The sequence below is a fragment of the Theropithecus gelada genome, chromosome 2 (assembly GCF_003255815.1).
Source record: "Theropithecus gelada isolate Dixy chromosome 2, Tgel_1.0, whole genome shotgun sequence".
In the NCBI taxonomy this organism is placed as follows: domain Eukaryota; kingdom Metazoa; phylum Chordata; class Mammalia; order Primates; family Cercopithecidae; genus Theropithecus; species Theropithecus gelada.
Window position 1 is genome coordinate 182225103 of NC_037669.1, and position 23143 is coordinate 182248245.

The following is a 23143-nucleotide window of genomic DNA, read 5'->3' on the forward strand; positions in this document are numbered from 1 at the left end:
GGGATATCTGAAGCAACATTACTGATAAAAAGTAATTGCACATTTCTGGATAGTGATAACTGGAATAGTACTGTCTTGTGATAGAAGATACAGTTTTTATATGGTTCGGCATCTTTCTTTAATCAGTACCCATGATTATATGGGTGAGTGTTGCATTCCCTGCTTGGTGAACACACTCCAGACTCATAGACTGGGCACTGTGATGGCAGGCAGTGGCAAGAGCATGGGTTTTTGGGAACTGTGTTTGAATAATTTTTATACCGTTTGACCTTGGGCAGGGAATTTTATCCTTTCTGAACCTGTTTTCTTTCTTTCTCTTTCTTTCTTCTTCCTTCCATGAGTGAATGATTCATTACAGTGAGGATTAAACACACTATGTATAAAGTGTTCCTTTTGGCATTTTGTTATGAAATAACGTATGAAAACACGACAGCTATTGTTTGTTTACCATGAGTTAAGATATCTGTATTTAAGTTGAATTAAATATGAACAACTCTGGGAGTTTGTGATGATCATTATCCAGGTACCAATTTTTAGATTTACTTTCAAAAAGTGACATGCAATAGCAATTTCTCTTGGTTACAAAGACTGTTGCTAAAGTTTTTCTCCTGATGACATACCCATAAGCCTTGTGAGGAGATAAAGTAATATAAATATGAGCTTAATTCCAGCACAGCCATAGAAGTAAATATACATCTATAAAATGAAGCCCTTGATTCCTTTAAGTATCTGCCTTTTAGGCTCTCTTCTGAACTGACCCCTTTTTGGCCCCCAGGCTCTGATGTGTGAGGCTGGATCTGTGCTGTGCTGAATTTCAGGAGAGAGTGCACAAATGTTACTCACAGGGTGAGCAGTGAGAGATGGAGTGCAGGCCAATCTTCTGCAGCTGGGAAGAGCAATTAGCAGCTTCATGAATTAGGGTCTTGTTTACACTGTTGTCCAAGATAATCATTTGTTTGTTTTAACCAAGATGCTCTATCTTCATCAGAGGCATCAATCCTCATATTTAAATGATAAAGTCTTTGAATTTCACAGATAATGTTTGCATTTCACAGCAGGAACCCCACACAGCCCATATTCTCTCTTGCTGACTTTGATAATCAAGACACGAGCTATGTATATTGCAAGTTTTTCTTCAAATAGATATGAAAACATGATGTCATCTATTCTCGCAACATTTTTTACACAGACCCATTTCAAGAAATACTTTTTACGTTAAGTCCCAGCACACATACATACATGCTTGTGAATGCACACAGACTCCACAAACACTTGTGTTCTTCAGGTAGACACAGCACACAACACACAAGTTCAGATTTTTTTGGTTAAATTTATGCCTTAAAAACACATTTTAAAATATGATATGAATATAACATAAATAGTTAATGTTTTAAGCAATTGAAAAATTAATAGACCTTTCTGGGTTTAGATGATTAGAAGACATTTGTAGAAGACATTTACATTTTTAGAAACATGTATTCATTTCCTATTGTATTCCAGACATCTTGGCGGGTCCTGGAGACCCAGAGATAAGCAAAGCACAATCCCTGCCCTTGGGGAACTTACAGCCTGACTCTCAGATAATTTCGAGGCCCTGGGATAAGTGCTGAAGTGCAGGTATGTAGCCTGATAGAGACATCAAGGTGAACACAGAGGAGGAACAGATCATGAAAAGTGGGTGGTAGAGAGCTAGGAGATTTGTTAATAAAGGGGTGAATCTCATTTTGTTGGTTAATATACACGTTTGAAGCAGTAATTCATCACATGTTGTAAGATGAGTTTCTCAAAAGGAGGAAACATTTAGAGAATAAAGGTGGCTGGGGTTTTGTTCTGACTGATGGAGGGGCTTCCTGTTTTATACCAAATCACTATATTAGTTCAGGAGCAGCTCAGTCAAAAGACATTGGTCCACAATGACACCTGGGTATGTAAAGAGTCATATAAGTTCTTGTAATAAAAACATCAGAGAGCTGTTTTATGACAAGAGTCACAGGTGTGCATTGCACCATCTGCTGGCATAGGGAGAGCATGAGAGGCTTTGCCAAGGGACAGATCAATGTTCTAGCCCTGACAAGCCTTCCTGGCATCCTTCTCAGGGATTTTCAGCTTTTGGACCTTGACTTTTTCCCCTTTTTGACCTAGAGCAATGCAAGAGGTAGTTTAATAAATAATCATGAGGTATCACTTCTAAATTACTGAAAAATCTTTTAAATATCTGCATTTACATAGTTCTTTCCATTTCCTCCAGGAGAACACAGGGGGCTGGTCTATTCCCAATTCTGAATAAAACACAAGACAGTATCTATAAATGATTGGTTCAGCCACCAGAGGACCTCCTGCTCTCCTACATTTCTTTGAATTTGTTCTTAGCTTCAGCTTCTGCCTCTGGCCCCATCCTTCCAGATGTGAGCAGGCCAAATTCTTACTCTGCTTCCACCCCCTTACCCGCACATACACCATAAAAGTGCACCTCACTTTATGCTCTTTCAAACCATCCTTGCTATTGGCTATAGTCTGTGTCCTCGAAATCTCTTCTGTGTCATCCTTGGAGAAAGTTCTGGAAAAGGAGAGCAATACTTGAACTCTCATGGAAAGACAGAGGAATGTTGCTTCTAACTCTCAAGTGTGTGTAACAAGAGGTTAAGATAATGACTAACTTCATTCTCAAAGTTCACTTCTTGGGGGATAATTATCAGATTATTGATAGGTAATTATCAGTAAGGAGAATTACTGACTTTTGACAGAGGATTTTGAGTAAATGCTTCTATTCTTTTTTGTGGGATACTACTCTCTTTATCTTACTGGATGAGAGATAGTTGTGGGTTTTTTCCCCCAAATAATGAATTAGTCTAAAGTATCCCTTTATCTTGAAAATTAGTGAACAATCCTATAAGGACTCATTTGGAATTCGCTGCCTAGCATACTTACTGAAAAACAAAGAAAATACGTAGTTGGAAAGCTAAATTGAGTAACTCCTTGTTTTTAGCAGATTATAAATTTCTTAAAGGCAGGTACAGGGCTACATCTATCTTTGCATCTCACAATTTTTAGCAGAATTTTTTACACCTAGTAGGAGCTGGGTCAATAATAGTTTATCCACTTCACTGGCATATCAAGGCCTAATTACACACACGGATCACATACACGTAGATTATCTGTACAATTAAAACTGGATCCTCCAGGAGACCAAGTGCTTTACTTTGACCAATTTAAATAAAAATCTCAGTCTTGTAAAACATCAAATACAGAATATAATTTAATATTCTCTCATTGATTCATTGTCATAGTATAAAAATCAGTTATTGAGTTGTACTCGTGAGAATGGTGTATTTGTGCTGTTAAAACTTCACCTCCTCCAGGCATATCCACAAGGAGAAATGGCGAACAATGAGATACAAAGAGGAAAAGAGATAAAATGACTCTGTGTCTTCCAGTAAAAGTCATGGAATAGAATACTGCTCAGCATATAGAAACATGCTGTAAGTGTTAGTTGCTATTATAATTATTTAGGCAGCTCCCTTATTAGAATCTTTGAACTGCTAGTATACATTCTCTGCATGGAATATAGAAACTTGAAAAATATACAGCATAAAGAAATCAGAACACTTATAAATTTCTTATGACCATCTATAAAATTCAAAAAATCAACAGTATTCAATTCTCATTGACCTTTTTATGTCCTGCCTCATCTCCCAAAAGAGTACTTTTGTAAGCAACAATAATACGTATTTGCTGGAGAGAGAGTGAGACACAGTGGATGCCTTTGTACTTATTGTGTTACCTTGGGCAAGTTCCTTGACCTTACTGAATTTTAGTTGTCCCATGTGTATAAAGGAGACAGTGACATAGCTATTTGTGAAGTAAGAAATGAGATAATTTGTATAAGTTTTGGAACACTTTATGGGCACTACCAATAGGTAATCATAATACCTTGAATGCCTATTATGTGTCAGGCCTGGTGTTAGCTATTGGTGGTTTTAAAATTAAGTTTGAGGATATAATTTTTGGAGGTGTTCACAGTAGACATACTTTGGATTTGAGATTAGAGAATTATGTAGCATTATAGTGGCCTCTGAGAGTTAAAGGTCAAAATAAGATGAGATTTCAGGTGTGGAAGAGAAATCACACCATTGGAGAGAATCATAGTGTGTATGGTTTATTTTTAAGAATTAATTATGTGATCCCATATAAGCCAATTCAGCAGCACCCATTGGCATACATGTGCGTATCTTATGTACAGTTTTAATACTTTTAGAAATATTGCAAAATTTGGAGCAGTGATGAGATGGCAGGTATTAGAGAGGTGATTAAGAAGAGCTAACAATGGCTTAAAACTAAGTGGTGATTCTTAACCTAGGTTTTATCACTACTGCAAAGCATTTTCAACCCTTCCGAAAGGATGTCCTGTGATGTTGTAGGGAGGGTCCTGGAAAGCAGACTCCCAGATAGAGTTAAGTGTGCAGGATGTTTACTAAGGAGAGTTCTTAGGACCAACCCCGCAGAGGGACAGAGAGGAGCAGGACTGGGCAGAGAGGGAAGGTGGGCTGCAGTTCAGGCCGGAGGATGAGGACAGAGGACAGCCTCTGCTGATCCTGCAGAAAGCTCTGCCACTCGAATGACCTTCAGAAAGTCCCACAAAGGGTTGAGATCTCAGGGCTTCCAGTCCGCTCTTGATCAGCTATTGAATTATTGGATGTGGATTATTCTAGGAAAGAGTGTGCATGAGGTAGTGCAGCTCTCTGCAGAAGAGACAGTTCTACAAGAGGTAACAAGAACTTGAAGGGAGAATTGTGTCCACCAAGTGAAATCTACCAGAAGGGTAAAAAAAATTAACAAAGATTGCATATTCTCTCTTATATGTGGGAGCTAAAAATTTTGATCACATGGAGATAGAGAGTAAAAAGGTAGATAATACAGACTGGGAAGGGTGAGTGGGATGGGGGAGAAAGGATGAAGAGAAGTAAATCAAAGGGTAGAAACATACAGCAAGATAGAAGGAGTGGATTCAATGTTTGATAACAGAGTAGGGTGACTATACTTAACAAAAAGATATTGTACTCAGGCAATGGACACCCTAAATACTCTGACTCTATCACTATGCATTGTATACATGTAACAGCATTTCTCATGTACCCTATAAATTTGTACAAATTAAAAAAAATAACAACAGAAACTTCATGATGCCCCAGAGCAAATGTATCTAAATGGTCACCCCAGAATTGAATTAAAATTGTGTATATCTGCTAGGGAGAAAAGGCTTCACTCGATGTGGGTCAGTTTTTTCAAAAAAAGCTATGATCTATAAGGTTTTTAAACCCCTCACATTCTCCCTGGAAATAATAAGCAATCACCTACAAATCAGAGTTTCTCCCACCTGGACAGAAGCCCAGTTTGGGAGCATAGTTCTTGCATCTGACAATGATTTAATTCCCAGACAAATTTTTATACTTTGAACTTTTTATCATGGAAATTTTTTAAATGTGCACAAAATGGAGATAATTGTGTAACAAACCCCCATGTATGCATCATGGAACGTCAGCATTTTGCCTTTCTTGTTCCAGAGAAATTTTTAATAGCACAAAGCACAGCCTCCCGTGTTGATGGGAGACAGATCTGGAGGGATGTGTCCTCGGAGCGGGGTGAGATTTCACAATGTTTGAAGTTAGGAACATCTCTTAATAGCACTGACGTGAGTGCAGTTGAAGCTGTCAGAGCCACGGTTCTGGGAAGTGGCATGCTCACCCCCACAGTCCTCCGGTGTAATGCTGGGCCATATACTCGCATTTCCACTGTCCCAGCTTGCCTGCTGGGCCGTGAGAACTGGATTTGGACCTGGAATGCGTGCTGATGCCTGAGGCTATCTTAATGCTTCATGGCACTCAAGAAGGCCATACTCGGCGTCTCAAAAAAGGTGCAGGGCATTTAACGTATTTGTTTTAGTTTTGTAATTATGCTGTGTAACCTAGGATCCTCTTGGAAATTGTTGCACATGAAAGTGAACTGTCCAGTCGTCCACGTTCTTGGCAAATTTTCAGCCCACTATAAAACGAAAATCAAAATTACTGTTTAAGAAAGGAGTATCTTCAAAATATCTTGCAGACAGTATCTAAAGCAGTGTTTGAAATCTAATAGAACCCTGTGACTTGAACATCTAAACTATTTTTTAAAGTTTGATTTTGTTTTTAATTGACGCATACATATTTATGGGGTATAATGTGGTATTCGACACATGTATTGTGTGATGATCAAATCAGAGTAATTAGCATATCCTTCACCTCAAATATTTGTCATTTCTTTGTGGTGAGAACATTAAAAATCCTCTCTTCTCGCTATTTGGAAATATGCAATACAATATTGTTAACTATAGTTATCCTATAGAGCAACTTCTAGAACAGAACTTTTTCTTCCTGAGTGTAACTTCGTACCTGTTGACCAGACTCTCTCCATCATCCCTCCCACGATCCCTGGACTCTGGTAACTGCTTCTACCATTTCTGATTCCCTGCAACTTCAAGGCCCCAGGTGGCTCTGCCTGAGCGTTCACGATGACGTTCCATTCCTGTTCAGCTATGCCTCTATCCTCAGTGGAAAGAGCCCCGGCATTCCTAGGAGTGAATCAGCAGTCCGCTCTCCCCCCTTCAAATTGAGCAGGAATTTGTTGGTTGTTTGGCTCCGGAGCAGGTGGCGGCGGGGGCTGTGGCGGTTGCGTTTCCTCTTTGAGGTGGGGGCTCAGCTGTTTCCTTGGTCACGCGCCCCGGGTAAGTGCCTGGAGGAGGCAGAAGGCCAAGAATACAGCTGAGACTTGGGCTGCCGCCAACTCCCAGCAGCTGCTGCTCTGTTCTCTGAGCTGGAACCAACTCCAGGCTGCTATGTGGCCTGATCTGGCATTCAGGGAGGGGCTTCAGAGGAGTGTCACTTGCATACTCTGAGTGACTTAGCCCACCTGCTATTTTGTGTGTGTGTTAACCTAATTCAAGTGAGACTTCTCCAACATTCAAATTACATGAAAAATTTTAGGTCACTGAAAGAAACAAACTTCGCTCCTTTGGAGGCTAATGAATTTGCAGATCTTAAAGGAATGATTTTAAAAGTTAAAGCTGAGTGGACCACCCTAACTCAGAATACATAAGTTTAACATAAGTGTGCCTTGGTTTATATTTATGTCTGTCTACATATGCACAAAAGCAACTTGGAAAGAATACAGGACTAGAAGAACCGAGTCCTAGGTTTTATGTGGCCTTTATGTAGATAAGTATAAAGGACAACACCATTGCCCTTGGCCTAAGCCTTTTTTTTTTTTTAAATAAGATAACAAGATCATAAACAGCCTAAGCTTTTTTTAATATGATAACAAGATCATAAAACTTTCATGAAATTATGAGAGCTTGTTTTTGAAGTAAAAATTTAAAGTAAGTGGAAAGTTCTGAGCAAAGTGCTATACATGGACACTCTAAAAATATCTGCAGAATCAAAATGTGTACTTAGATAACACACACATACAGCCATGTATCTAGTTCTACATTGCAGTAGGTAATAGGTCTTTGCAAATGACTTTACCACTGAGTTGTTTTGTATAGTGTAAACATTCATTAGGAGGCAAGAGGTTATATCAAACATTCAGGATTTAGTCATTTCCTATATTTGAGAAATAAGAAAAGAATTCACTGGGTAAATATTGCATTCGTTCATGAAACCATCCTCATTTTCAAAAGCACTGCTGCAGATGAAGAGCTACTTAATGAACCCCATCCCATTTTTTAAAGAGTTAATACAACTTTCCCCTGGAGTCTCCTAGAGGGCAGGGCTGCACTCTAGTCATCATTGTAATGCTTGTTCTTATCAAGGTATTTAGTTAGTGTATGCACAATATGTGGAAGGCAGTAAAATGTATCCTGCTCATTAATGGTTTTCTAAAGGAAACATGATAGGATGTGTGTGTTGTTGTGGTTTCTAAAACACCCAGATCATTGCTCACTGTATGATGGCTCAACTGGTCTGTGCCCGTCTCCTCAGAACCTCAACTCCGACCTTGCGGTTCAAACAATAGTGGTTGAAGTAGGAGCTGATTAAAAGTGGCAAACCTACTTGGGGGATACTCAGTCAAGGAGATTAATAAATAGTATATGCTGAGACTGCTACCAATGAATATCTATGTTGTCACTTATATACCCTTCCCTGAATCTAAACCGACCAAGCAGAAGGGAATTTAATTTCTTTAAATGGAGTTATAGGGTATTCCCACAAACTGTTATTTTTTTCTGATTTTTTTTTTTTTTTTTAACTGGTTTCTTGTAGAAGGAAGCAGGCTTAGAACAAAATATTCCAGTCAGTGGCTCCACACAAAAATATCCCTGAATTCTTAAGAAATTTTAGCCCAAGTCATGTTGCAAAATTATTCTTGACTTTGTTTATAAGGATTTCGAGTTGTTTTGACTTTGATATTTATTCCAAGTACAAAGTATATTTTATGATAATTTAAATGTTTATTTAATAAATCTTGACATTCTTTGGTGTTATTCAACTAGTTTTAAAATTTTTATTAAATTATTTGGTTGTGTGTAGGTGTAGGGTTTTTATTTTAGTTTGTCTTTGACATTAATTTCAAACATGCCTTTGTATAGACTAAATTCCTTTTATTGCACATTTTATTAAATGTACTTCTTCTTAATTTTAGCTTTATTAATAATTTTTCCCTTGTCTTTGCTCTTCTATTTTTTGATTAAATGGGTAATTATATTTCAACCACAAACATGCTTTACAGTGTGATTAACACTGCAAACAGGCATCCAAATTAATTCATTATTTTCTGTCTCTTCTCAGTCTTTATGTTTACTTTTCTGAATATAAAAGTAAACAGGTTTTTTTTTTGAGATTTGGAAAGGTTAGAATAAACACGCAGCCTCAACTAACCTCTGTGGTTCTATCCGCCTGAATTACCACTGGCATCACTATGGCATGCCTTTAGTATTTATTGCCGGGCATGTAGTTAACTATTATCCTCACTCATTTCGAAAGCCTGTGGATAAAATTGAAGTCCCAGAACCAATCTGTCAGAATTTAGGCTCTGCCTCACCCCTAGAGTGAAATATTTGATATGCTTAATGTATCTATGACTCAGCCTCCTCCACTCTAAAATGTGACTCTTTAAGGGCTAGTCCTATTATCCTATATTCTTTAATCAAAATACTGTCAGGCACACAGTGAGTCTCCAATAAGTATATTAAAATTGTTTTAAATTGATACTATTTATATTAACATTTAACTTAATTTTTATTCAAAATCTCAAGCTGTGTCATAGTAAAACTAGTTTTATTTAGCAATGTGATTTGTGGCAGTGATAATGATAATGGGGAACTAATTTAAGAATGAAACCACAGTCATTTTGCATTGTGATTAGGTGTTATAATCTCATGACTAGCTAAATTTATGTTTTAATTCTTTAAATAAGTAATTCATCAAGTTATTATTGAATTTCAAGCATTCTACTAGATGTTTTAGTACAATATTCCTCATTTTAAAATAACTTAGGTGAGAGAGGGATAAGTCACTTACGGATTCTTCTCAAAGAAGCAGCAATCTTTTTGTACTGACCCTTGGAAGTTGGACTCTATTTGTAGCTCTGATCACTTCTTACTATATTTGAGAGAGATGCTAGATTAAAAAAGAGAAAAAGATATATAAGAGTCCTTCTAGTTAATTAAAAGGAAATGTAATCTAGTCTTAAATTGGATCGTAATGCATGACAAGTTAATTTATAATGAAATTTTGCAATGGTATTGATGCAGTATCACTCCAAAATACTGCACTTTGGAAATCAGGAAGTCTTGAAGATCACCTGCAGTGCTTTTTTTCTTGAAGAAGAAGAAGAAGAAGAAGAAGAAGAAGAAGAAGAAGAAGAAGAAGAAGAAGAAGAAGAAGAAGAAGAAGAAGAAGAAGAAAAAGAAAAAGAAACTCATAAAGTAAGTGAGGACACAAATTTCCCTCTTAGGAAATTTGTCCTGAGACAATGTCCCTCCCTCAGAAATTTCTTGCTACTATTTATTGTAAAGTATCATCTCTGACGTTGTTCTTCTCCATTTTGGGAAAATAGTAGTCCTAAATATAAAAATGTAAATTTTTGGAAGTATATATTTTTTAGTAAATTTAAAAAAAATGGAAACCTAAAAAAACAGAGCATTTTTAGTACTTAGATGGGCAGCATTTCTTTTCAGTTGTGCAGCATCACCTTAAGTGTGGCATCTTGGGGAGCCTAGTGGATTGCCATTAGAGCAAATAGTCAATGTGTTCCACTGGCTGGCATGCTATCTTCTCCTTGCTCCTGCTGGAGTCTCTGAAGGGTAGAGTAATCATGGCCTGATCTGGAATTGGCATCTGTGGGTATGCCCAAGCCCCATATGAGTGGTCAGGCCACAGAGTTGCCAGCAGAGAGCTAGTGCTCCCAGAACTGAAAACAGAGTCTACCAGGATATAAGGATGGTTTTGAACCACACAGGATTTTAGATACCTGGGATCTGCCATTTTTACATTTGCAAATTGACAAGAATCAAATTACACAAATTATATGTGCACACACATAAACATTTAAAATTAGGATACTAATAATGCCTGTGAGACTGACTAAAAGTAGTCGTTTATGTAAATATGCTTAGACTTCTTTGGTACTTGGAGATTCAAGTTACTTCTCTTGTCATCAGGCAGATATGTTTTGAGATGCAACAGGATCTCATTGTGTTCTTTACTTTCTTTATATCTCTTTGTCCACTGAAAATATGTAATTTTTGAGGTGTAAAACACATTTTTCTATTTATCAGACTTTATCAAATACAGGGAAATGCTATTCTTAATGTAATACTTGTCTACAATTATGAACAGTCCTCTCTGCTAGGTGCTTGCAATAAAGAATAAATGACCCATTTTGTTTTCACAGTTTTATATTTATTTGTGAAAATTAAATTTTGCTGCAATGTTCATCATATTAATACATTCCTCCAAATATTTCATATTCCACTTTCATATATTTGCAGGAGAGTTTTTGACAGTTGGGCCGGCCGGCCTTCCTTCCTTCCTTCCTTCCCTCCTTCCTTCCTTCCTAATTATCATTATGAGTAAAGAAAGGTAATAATTTCTCCCAGTGCATAAGATTTTTCCCAAATTTTAGGCCTTAGACTTTATTAAGGAGACCGCTCAACAAAAATAGATTCCACTTCTGCCAGTACCTTGCTATATGTTACAAATGCAACTACTGGCTTCTCCTTTCTTACCTATGTTTAAAATCTTGAAGGTTTCACAAATAAGCCCACAGCTCAGAAGCTGAGTATTTCATATTACATGAGATAGACAGACAGTTCATTTCTGTGATATATCAAATCATAATTTTGATTCTTTGCTGGAAAATTTTACCCTGGCAATTCCACATCCGTAGTTTGGATGTACACTCTTGTAAACATTCAAAACCACACTTTGTTATGTTTCCATTCTTTTGTGTAATGCCAGATTTTCAGCCTCCCTTTCAGGAATCAGATTGTTCCATTTGTCATAGGAATGCCACATCCCACTTTTTTTTCAAGTGCAAGGTTAAACATTAGAGACACCCAAGAGGGTGGGTTAACTTCACGTCTTCCTTTCTGAAATGTCAATTTGCACTATGTGCACCAACAGTTTTCTTCTACTGAAGTGTCTGTAAAGTACACTTTAAGACTATTTTGTGTGCCCATAACAACCATGTACAAAACTAATTACCCCTTCCAGGCACTTAGCTTAGGCATTGTAGAATCCATGAATAAAATCCCCAAATCTTCAACTTCATCATCAGGAGACCCCAGGGAGTTTCTGAGCACAATTTAACCCTTTTTCTTCATGAGTTCAGATTGACTGTGTCCCTCCCAAATATCAATAGTTTCTGCCAGTTCCTTCATTTGGTATGGTTTAAGAATCTGCTTTTTCCTCTTTCTTTAGTAACAGGTAATGATAGCAGGTTCTAATAATTCACAGAGATTATATCAGCATTTATTTTTTATAAGATCATTGAAAAGTATTAAATATTTTGAAATATGAAGATTACAAAAAGCAAACACCCAATTTCTTTGACTCTGGTTTGCTAGGATTGAAGGGTCTTATTGTCAGGTTTGTGCAGGGAATGCCCAAGTAGGAGACTCCATCATGCAGAAGATGTTCACCTGAAAATGGTTTTAGTCTTGAATGTAACTGACTCTTTCACTTCTCCTTCAAAGAAGAATGTTTTGTTTAAAAAGAAAAAAAAAAAGGACCATCAGATAAAGTCAGGCTTACAGCAGGCAGGGGTTACGGGGAGGTTGACATCATCGGGCCATGCCAGCCTTTTCGGGTAGAGCATGTTCATGTGATCGTATTCTCACATTCAATGATGATAGGCAGGCCAACCTCGAACTGCAGCCCTTCTCTTACAAATGACCAACCACATGGTCTCTTTCGGTTATTGTCAAACAGGGCATCTGGAGTCCAATCAGCATTGCCACAGATGGCCCCAGAGCCTGAGTGCTGCCTGTGCCTGACACAAACAAACACACACCAATTCAGATGGTTTAAGTGGGAACGTACCTTCCGGCTAAGCCGTGGACACACTGAAAAAAAAAAGAACCGCAGATTCTGCTGCATCAATGTGTTGTAAGGTTCCTGAAAATGTTTTCCTCCCAGGAATGTATTCATTTATCCTTTCAGCAAGCTGGTATCAATAGTGCTCCTGCTCTGCACTAAACAACAGTTGGAAGACACGCTGGCCTGAGGGCTGTCTCTGTCCAAGGAACTTAGAGTCTATGGACGGCATTCTTCATCTGGAACATTTATTCAAAATGCTAGTGTTTAAAGCATGGCCCCAAACACAAGTCACACCCTTGACGGCTTAGAAATAAAGGCTTTGAGACACTCTTTTGCATATTTATTTTCATATACCGTACATTTGTTGTACCAGAGTCTCTGTAAGTCCTCTCTCCGAAGGCACATAGCTCCTTTCACTCTCCTGGCTGCTTTCCTTGTCTCCTAGGGAAAGAGACATCAGATGAAACACTTCTGCAACACTTTCTTCAGCACTTGAGGTCCTGAATATGGACCCTTTTTCTGCACTACATTCACACCCATTCTCAGGTAGTTTGGTTGTTAATCTCTTGCATTTTCCATTTAAACACATCAAAAGATATTTAACCGTGGTGAGGAAAAATTCCAACACAATGTTGCTACCAAAATAAATGCCAATGTCAAATGAATTATTTTATATTTCAAGTTCACCTATTTTCAGAAAGTCTGGGGAGAGTCAGAATTATTTCTTGAACACTTACATTTTTTCTAGCAAATACGTTGATCTCAACACGGCACTTTTTTGTTTTCATGACTGTTTTCAGTGGTGTTAGTATGTAATGTTATGTAACACTATATTAGGAAGTGTAGAGAAAGGAAGAAACAAAACAGGGAGAAAAAACAAAAGACCTCAGCATTTAAGAAGAGGCAGAGCAGGCACATGTGATGAGAATAGATTATCTTCCACTTTGTAATAGGAACACCATTGCACCTGTGTGGCACTTCTTCTTAAGGGGAGAAATGACACTTCGATGAGGAAACTGTTAGAGTAACCACTCGGAGGAAACCTCATGCAACACTGAAAGAAGTCAAGTGTGAAAGAAAGAAAAGACATTGCTTTCATCTAGTTTTTTTGTCACCTGGCAATATAAGTGAGGCCTAGATGTTTGGCCAGTTTAATCATGATCAATCATGCAATTAATGATGCCATCATTTTCTCAGAAGAACTCAGAAAGCACCAAGAGCCTGAAGAAACTCATCCGCATGTGCATCATCAGTTCAAAGTTTCAACACTCTCCTTTTATCTTTAATGAGAATATCTTTTTGTTTGTCTCTATTTTTCCTTACTTACATTCTTTAGTTTCCTTAAGATAGATTTTCAAAATTAGCTTTCAAGAAGACATTGAGAAACCCCTAAGTTTAATGTCAGCAGTGGAATATGTGTTTATTATATGCTTCAGTCCTCTGGGTTGCTTTGCTCTCAAATCCCTTTGTCTGCTGACTTCTATAATTAATTTCATAGCTGCTTCCCAGCAAGCGCCATCTCTTTCCTTTCCCCGGTATCCTATCCAGAAGGCCACAAAATATTGTGCACAGTAGGAGATCAGTAAATATGCCTAGCTCTCTTTGAATGGATTGGCCCACTATCACAGAGCTTAGCCAGACCAAAACCTCCATGAGATCCAAACATCCAGAAACATGTCCTGGTTTTACTTTCAGGTACCTTCTAGTGACTGTTGGTTTAGTTTAAGAAAAAACGTTATTGCCACATTAGTTTTCATAGGTCTTTGCATGATTAGATATCTTGGCCGTCAGGTGGAGGATGCACAGCAAGGTCACACAGCCATTACTGATTAGAATCCAGGTAGGGCTTTAAGCCTCTTTTCATTCACTGAGTCAACAAATCCTACTATGTGCCAGGCACTATTCTTAGTATTGGGGTTAATATAGAGGTACACAAAATAGGCAAAACCCCCATGATTGTGGAGTTTACATAATAGTGGGAAGATAAACTTTTTACTACTTGGTTCAAATTTTGAGCTTTGTTAAGGAATGATTCATCTGCTTTTTCTAAGACCTGGGGAATCCAGTGATTGAACAAGCCATCAGCCAGCCAACTTAACACTAAAGAGATAGGACAGGCAGAGAGCTTGCTGTCTTCCCTGCTGTAGGCTAGCAATGAATAAATGTATATGATGTGAGGATAAGATGTAATAATCTGTGCAGCAAACTCAGTCAAAAATTACTCCTGTAGTACTCAGTAAAAGGCAGTTGTAATAATATATGTAATTATCTGTGTAGAATTATTAATAGATGTAATAATGTATGTAGAAAACTCAGTCAAAAAATACCCGTGTAGTACTCAATAAAATGTAGTTGTTTCACTGGTGTGGTGGTTGAATCTTGTAGAAAGAGAATGCTATTAAGAGGTTAACACAAAACTATAACTCAGAGCTGCCCTACATAACTGGAAACTCCCTTTGTTCCTGTGTCTTCTGAAATTCCACAAGCTATACTTAGGATGGCAGCATACATCCGTTTCTGCTAATCTCTCTCTGCCCTCTCTCCCTCCCTCTTGGAAGTGAAGTACACCTCCTGTGACCATAGCTTCTGGGATCATAGATCCTTTATGCTCACATTTTGGCTTTTAATTTTGGGGACCTGCCCCCCTTCATTCTTTTGTGCCCTTAGAAAATCCTTTCATTCATTTTGCTGTTAGGGAGGGAGCTGAGGTCATAGATGGGCAATTTAAACTTCTATGTTGATTCCTTTTTAAAAAGTTTGGGAGTGATGATTTTGATAATAATAAATCTGAAAAGGTAATATTAAGGCATGAAATAGTCATTTATGGTACCAAATACAAAGTATTGACATAAAACAAAGATGTCATAGCAATGGAAACATTTTATTTTCCCTAATGTACATATAGGAGTAAACATGACTTTTATAGACATTTCAAAAATCAGACAAAATAACAACTTAGCAATTTTTATTTGCTTTTATTCATTTTACCTAAATGTCTCTTCCTTTTTACTTTCTTTGAGAAAGGTTTTAATAACTCAAACACTTAGCTCCCATTTTGGCACCTCTAACTGCATCACATTTGTTATTTCATTGTTTTTGAAATGACAGATGCTTCTTTCACATCTTGTAGGAATGAAGAAGAAAAGAGTTCATGTCAGATATAATGATTACTATTAAAATTAATATTTCTCCCCACTTATTAAAAATGCCTTTTTTCTTTGTGTTGAATTTTATATTTTTGAATCCTTTAAGCCAGAATTGGAGATATGCACTTTATGAAAAATTATTGTTTCATTAGAGAGTGTCTCCAATAGAAATAACTGAAAATAAATAATGAATTGTTTTCTTGACATCCAGATAAAGAAGAAACTTTTAAATATTTTATTAAATTGAATTGAACTGAATGTAGAATGCAGAATTTCCAGTACCAGTTAGATTAATAATGCCCAAACAAGAGTATCATCATTTCAGAGGATCATTTCCACTTCTCATCCCTGAAATAGTACTGCTTGATATAGGAGATCACAGAACAGTGATACCGAGAGAAATATCTAGGGTAAGTGTGTAACTCACTGAAATTCCTGGAAGATCTGACTACTTAAGAACATTTTTGCCTTAGCAAAGTTATATGGTATCATTATCCACAAGATCCCAACAGAATTATTTATGTACCTGGGAAATTTGTTTCAGTTACACTAGGAATGATGAGGCTATTGCTCAAGTCCGAGATCCTGGCTTGTTGCTTAAAGATTAAGGAGACAGTCTTTTTGAAATGTTACCCATGTTTCAGCACCAGTATGGATTATAATTAGTTGTTCCACATTAAAAAATTATCATTCCTACCTACAAAACCTGGGTACACTTTATCTGGGAATAATGCAGGCGTGTAATTTTCTGTGCGGCTTTTGGAAAGTTGGGCACTATGAATTGTAGGTGTGGAAGGAGGAAATTGGGCATTCTGATAGCTATGAAAAATGGGCGTTAAGGATTTTCAAAAAGAGAAACTGAGCGTAAGATTTAGAAACCCAAATGTGTCCATGTGATTTGGGGGATAAATCCAAGAAAGAGACACACATACCATCATCAGATGATATGCTCAGGTCATTTCTGTGCAGTATTTGTAGGCTTGTTCACAAGGAGAAAAGACAGTGAAAAACAATGTGTGGGTCTCTCTTGCGACGTACTGGGAATTAATTGCATAGATTAGGTAAACTTGCCCTTTATTTCTAATAGAACCATCACTAGAGGAACACAGGTTATTGAAAAGAGCTCTGACATCCAGTCAAAATGACTATGTTTCCTGAACCAACTCTGCTTGTAGATAAGTCTGGTTCTAGATCTTGTCCGAGTCATTGAATTTAATGTCAGTTAGACTAATTTCAAGCTTCTTTGCAGCTCTGTGGTTTTCTGGGTATTTGCACTTTTTTTTTTTTTTAAGTTTGCATCATGCTGGAGGTTGATGACACCACCTTGCATATGGATAAATTATGCCAGACTCTTAATAGAATGATGTTGGAAATGTAAGGTGGCGATTTGTCTGTATGGGTTATGGAAGTTTAGGCCATTTAAAAATCTTTGGACTGGTCTCAATGGTCACACACTCAAACTAAAACTAACCTTGATGCTGTCAGATTCTTGGCTTATTTTCTAACACGGAAGCAGAGCCGTTGGCTTCATTCTCTGTGACATTGATTTTGGTCAAAAATCCCTTCTTATCTGTAGCAAAAATATGCACAAACTGGGCCAGTCTTGTGACAAGGCTGCCCATCAGCTATTGCATTCCATCCAGCTCTCTCATTCAGATTATTGACATCCTGATGTTTGTATTGTAGCAGGACCATATCCAGGGTAAGCTTTGGGAAAAAAAATTATAGAGTTGTCTTTTTCAGTGAAGTATGATGTCTGTTACCCTTTGTTGGCGAAAGCACATTGGCTGTACATGCATTGATTCTAGTGGAGGTGCAGGTGTTCTCTGAACATTGTATTTTCTCTAACCTTTTTATTCTTGCTGTGTCCACACTGGATACATAAATAGCAATGTATGTCACCAGGTACTGCTAAGATGATGGTGATGATGATGATGATGATGATGATGATGATGATAGCATTTAATAGGTACCGGTGTTAGTCAAGTACTGACCATGGAATGTTACATCCAAAGAACTAGTCTGTATACATATGTGTCATCAATTCATCAATATGTCAGAGGAAATTTTGTAAAGCAGAATTCCAATTTCCCATCTTATAGTATGATTTTCTGCCTTTGATCTGTATGTGTGTATATTAATTTGCTTATTTTTTAATTTATATTCAGGAAGAAAAAAATATTTTTAAATGTGAGATTGTGTTAGTTCACCTGAATAACATGTCACAGTGTAGAACATTCTTGCTCAGAGTAGAAGATTAGTAAAGACTTGTTATACAAATAAAGAAATAAAACACTGGCACAAGCCCTTTCTTCAGATGTTTTTATTGACAACAGACCTTCCTTAGTTTTAATGGCGTTCATGATCATTATGGCGTTCATGATTATTATGGTGCTACTCCTGTGCAGAGCTTTGGCATCAGTTCCTTCCACTTTTGGCATTCTGCTAAATGTTGATCTTGGTTATGTTTGATCCAGGTTACCACAGTTAAAAAAGGAAATGTGAGATCCTATATATAACCTTCTACATGTTTATAAAGTGTCAGGCTCTTAGGTTAAAGCTTAAGCAAGGATATTCCTTAAAACATTTATATTCCCCAAAATCTTAACCATTTTTTCTTAAATGTCCCCCTCTGTTCTTCCAATAAAATAGTTTTCTGGCAATTTTGGCATTTTCATGATGGCTCAAGAACCTTACAGAATGCCTGCACATGAGGTTGACCATAAAGAGTTTAATTAAAGGGTAAAGCTCCTGGTTGGGTGTTTCTTATACACTGCTGAACGATTACATTTTGGGAGGGTAATTAGTGTGAAAATTTCTCATTGATATTTTTGGTCACCTTGGGAAAATTTCAGACTTGCTAAAGATATTAGTATGTATGTTCTATTCATGGCATTGTTGTTCTTATTTTTGAAATGATTACATCCCAATTACTTTTTTTCTTGCTTTAAACTTAATTTTAAAGGTTCAAAATCTTTCTTAAACTTTAACAGAATAGTTGTTTTGAGAATGGGTTATATGCTTGGCTTATATAGTATTGCAATATTTATATGTCTTATGTGACAATTTGATAAATCAATAACCACCCCAATATACAAGTGGCTTTCATTTACAGAACCATGCCCAGCTTAAAAAGAAGCAGCAGGCCGGGCGCGGTGGCTCAAGCCTGTAATCCCAGCACTTTGGGAGGCCGAGACGTGCGGATCGCAAGGTCAGGAGATCGAGATCATCCTGGCTAACCCGGTGAAACCCTGTCTCTACTAAAAAATACAAAAACCTAGCCAGGTGTGGTGGCGGGCGCCTATAGTCCCAGCTACTCAGGAAGCTGAGGCAGGAGAATGGCGTGAACCCGGGAGGCGGAGCTTGCAGTGAGCTGAGATCCGGCCACTGCACTCTAGCCTGGGCGACAGAGCAAGACTCCGTCTCCAAAAAAAAAAAAAAAAAAAAAAAAAAAAGAAGAAGAAGTAGCAGTGCATATTGGCAAAACATTTCAATTTCAATAAGTAAATCTTGACTGTGTTGTTTCATCATAAAGTACCCATGCTAATTTGGGTTAATATTAGTCTTTCTCTTGTTAATTTTTTAGCATAAGTATTGTGAAGAAAGTGACTAATACAGTGACACTCTCAACTTATTGATAAAAATTTAACTTTAATTTCCCTTTCATTGGTGAACTAAATTATTGCTGAAATTTGAATCAAATCTGACCTTTCTTTCCCAATTGGCAGCACAGTGATTAATACACACACAACACACACACACACACACACACACAGAGAACATATCTATTTTGACAGTGATGATAAAAGACAGCATATTTGGTGCTTTCATTTTGCCTTTCTTCTCTCTTCCTTTCTTGCTCAAATCCACAATCCAAATCATTACAGTGTTCAACTCTAAAGTAAACTAAAGAAATAAGAAACAGTATGAATATAAAGCGAGATAGCAATTATTTTACTTACTATCTTCATGGTAAATAGTTTACAGCATTGTTGATTAATTTTCTGTAGCTTAATTTGCAAACTATTGACAGCATTTACTAAATGCTACCCACAAAATTATGTTTAAAATAGTATTTCCACAAAAAAAAAGCTACAGTAACTTTTATTTTGTGCATTTGTATATAGTCTCGTCTTTCTCCTTCCATCCTTCAAACTGTGGCAGTTGAAATTTGGCCAGAGTATTTATTAGCTAAATGTTGAAGAAAAGATATTTGTTAAAAATAGTTTGGATTATTTGCAGAAATGAAAGAAATTGAAACAGATCAAGATTAAATGGCAGTGGAAGAGTCCGGTTAGTTTGGTGAACAGAAAGCTGAAGTAAGGTTGATTTCCTGGCACTGCTTTCTCAGCAAAGAGAACAATTTTAATCAGTTACAAAAATATTTGTGATCCATATGTTCCTCTCTGCTCATTCCCATATGCCCATATTCTCTTTTATCTTGGTAGATGATGACTTTATGATTCAGGCATGCAAGAATAATACCTCACTGACTTTAGAGCTTGGTGCTATTTCAAAACGTGTCCTGGTAATTACGCACACACATATATCCAGGCTGTCCCCGCTTTGAGTTAGTTATGTGAATATCAGTTTGTTCTTTCTCTCTTCCTGGAAAGAATTATATCTTGCATCCTCCTACTGAGGCTGGAATAATGCATCTAAGACTTAGTTTTGGAAATTACATTGCTGTTCACCTGCTGAGTGAACTGTACAAATATGAGGGTCTTAAAGAGAAATCAAAAGAGTTGCCGTGATCCTTGGGAACTTCATTCAACTTGGGAAAAGTAAAACAGAATCCAGAATGCATTTCATAACCATCACTGACACTTATGCTAAGACATATTAGATAACAAGCTTCTTAGTTAAATAGATTCTAATTTTTAAAACATGATGATTTCTATTTAATATTATTAGTTATAGTAGCTATTGTGAAACTGATCAAAATTGAAAAATTAAAATTACTATTGATTAGCAATCCAGTTTTGTCGTAAATGCATGTCTAGCTCTCAAAAGCCATATAATTTCCAAAAATGAAAGAAACATAGTTTAAAGTCTGATCATCCATCTTCATAAAACATGAATAAATCCAGAAACTATTGACTGTACAAGTTATTGAATTTTCAACAGTTGTTTTCCCTTTGCACAACAAATGGCTTTGTAACCCAATATGTTATTAATATAGCCACAGTAAAATCCTGTAAGGAACCAGCTGTGCTCATTTAAACTTGGGAGAAGAGGGTAGCAAGGAGGAGGGAGAGAGGGTTTCTAACCTTCAGACTAAATAACTGGGATGCATTTAGTGTTTTCATAGACAGGCATATGTTCGAAGAGGTGTGCATGCTGTTGGATGTAGCCGTCGTGCACCAGAGTAGAGTTATAGGGAAAAGGAAGAGATGCAGCTTGATTTGGGCAAATATTATTAGGAGCCCGTCTCTGTGTTTGCATTCAAGCTGTCTTTGCCGCTGCTCCTGTAGGAGTTGTGAGAAAGAGAAAGTGCACATTATAGCATGGATTGTTTTCAACAGGCTTGAAGTTTGCAAATCTGTTGAATCCCTCTGTCAGTGTTTCTTCGCTGTCAAACAGAATGCCCAGCTGGCAGTGGCAATCCCGATGGGGAGGGAGGGCTGTGGATAGATTGTGTTCACCCTGCAACAAGAATATTAGGCATTCTTCTTCCCAAACTATAAGTGGAGAGAAAAGAGCTTTCTCAGCCATGCCATTATAAAAGTTTTCTTCTTTCTTTCTTTTTTTTTTTTTTTTAACTTTCATAGAGAATGTTTCATTTAATCAAAACCTTTCAGTGCACTTTATTCAGGTAACTTTCGTAAAGAGAGAAACTACAGCATTAAAATATATAATATAATCTGTAATTAAGATAAAGGCTTTGGTTAGAAAAAGGAGGCAAAACTTTTGCTCATAGGTGATCCTGATTCTCATTGGGGCAAACACACAAGCTTGTTTTTTTTTTTTAATTATTTTTTTTTAATACAAAGTGCGAGATTTCACTAAAAAAGGTTAAAATTGAAGTGAGTAATCTTCGGTGCATAATGCAATTGTTAATTTTAGCTCCTTGCGTGGGTGCCGTTCTGACTTGAACAGCCGGCTGTAGCCTTCATTAGAGAAGAAGCAGGCAGTTTGAGACAGGTGGAGCTGGATCAAGCTGTGAACGTGATTTGCTGGAAGCTGGTCATTAGTGTTAGAAACACCGTCTTATTTATTTGATCCTTCACCCTACCATGATTATTGCAATTATTATTATTTACTTTTCATCTTTTTTCAGGTTGACGATGTGTCACACTGTGTAAGGGAATCGCATGGAGATGGGCATTCCGAACTGTTAATGGGGACATGGGACTCCAGTTGTCTCTGATCACTTGTGTGGATTTTCCTGGCGTAGAACGACAGAAGCCGCTAGTAAGTCGCCAAGACCTACAGCAGGAATTCTGCACGAAAGGTAAAGGTCTTGTTGTCTGGCTGTCATCTCATCTGTATTTTAGATTTATTATTATATAAATGTGCCTGCTTGTATCCAGCAGTTCACTGAATGTGACCATGACAGGATCTGTATCAGAGACTCATTTGGCTTGTAGTTTGGAGAATTAGAGCTCAATTTGTTCACTCCATTTTAAATCTGGTCACGGTCTGTTTTTTACTTAAATGCTCTGAAAAATGAGTTAGGACAACAGAAGTCCCCTACCCAATGCACTGAGAAACAAGCTGTTTGCCAGTGGAAAATGGAACTTTTTATTTCATTAACCACACATACTGAGTGTCACTGAAATATAAGAAATCCGTCAGAATGCACTGGATGAAATATCCTAAAACCTCCCAAAACCTGAATGCATTGCTTACTAGTCACTTTACAGACTCAAGCTACCATCCTGTTGGAAAACTTCCTTTTACATTCCCACAATCCTTTGCCGAATAAGCCTGTGTATTTTAAAGATATCATTAGATACCATCTGTTTTGTCATGGTAGATTTTAGCGAAATTTCTGTGGTTTAGATTTTTCTCACGCTTCCTATTTTTAGTTGGAAATAAAGTTACTGAATTAGTAAATGGTAATTGAACACTCTCAAAGGAACATATTAAAACTCTTATTTGTCCAATAATAATTACCATTGTAATGACTGGGAATGGGACAGTCATTGCTTGGGAATTTTTTGTTAAAAAACTAACTTTCTAAGCTACAGCGCCTCTCTCTCCTCCTTCTTTCTCTTTTCTTTCTTCTTCTTCTCTCTTTCCTCCTCCTCCTTCCTCCTCCTCCTCCCTCCTTCTCTTTCTTCTTTTTTTTTTCTTTCTATTTTTCTCACAGCTTAAAAAAAGTGAGGAGGAAGTAAATGCTAAATTATTCATGAGCCTCATTTGACAGCACATCAGAAGGGGAAGTGTCAGGGGTTTTATAAAGGTAGGGAGAAACAAAAT

General features: G+C 37.2%; 1 protein-coding gene across 6 annotated transcripts in view; it reads left to right on the plus strand.

Annotated features, from left to right (window-relative positions):
* The window catches only part of ARPP21 (cAMP regulated phosphoprotein 21), a 157916-nt gene that overhangs the window by 19643 nt on the left and 115130 nt on the right, over positions 1-23143 (plus strand). For 2 of the 6 annotated variants that reach the window (XM_025375238.1, XM_025375234.1), the window contains exon 2: positions 21999-22172. The gene's annotated coding sequence lies outside the window, so the exon portion shown is untranslated. Of the gene's footprint in view, positions 1-21007; positions 21034-21829; positions 21914-21998; positions 22173-23033; positions 23127-23143 lie in introns of those variants that run through there. The other 4 variants (XM_025375233.1, XM_025375239.1, XM_025375236.1 and 1 more) reach the window with 4 other exon arrangements.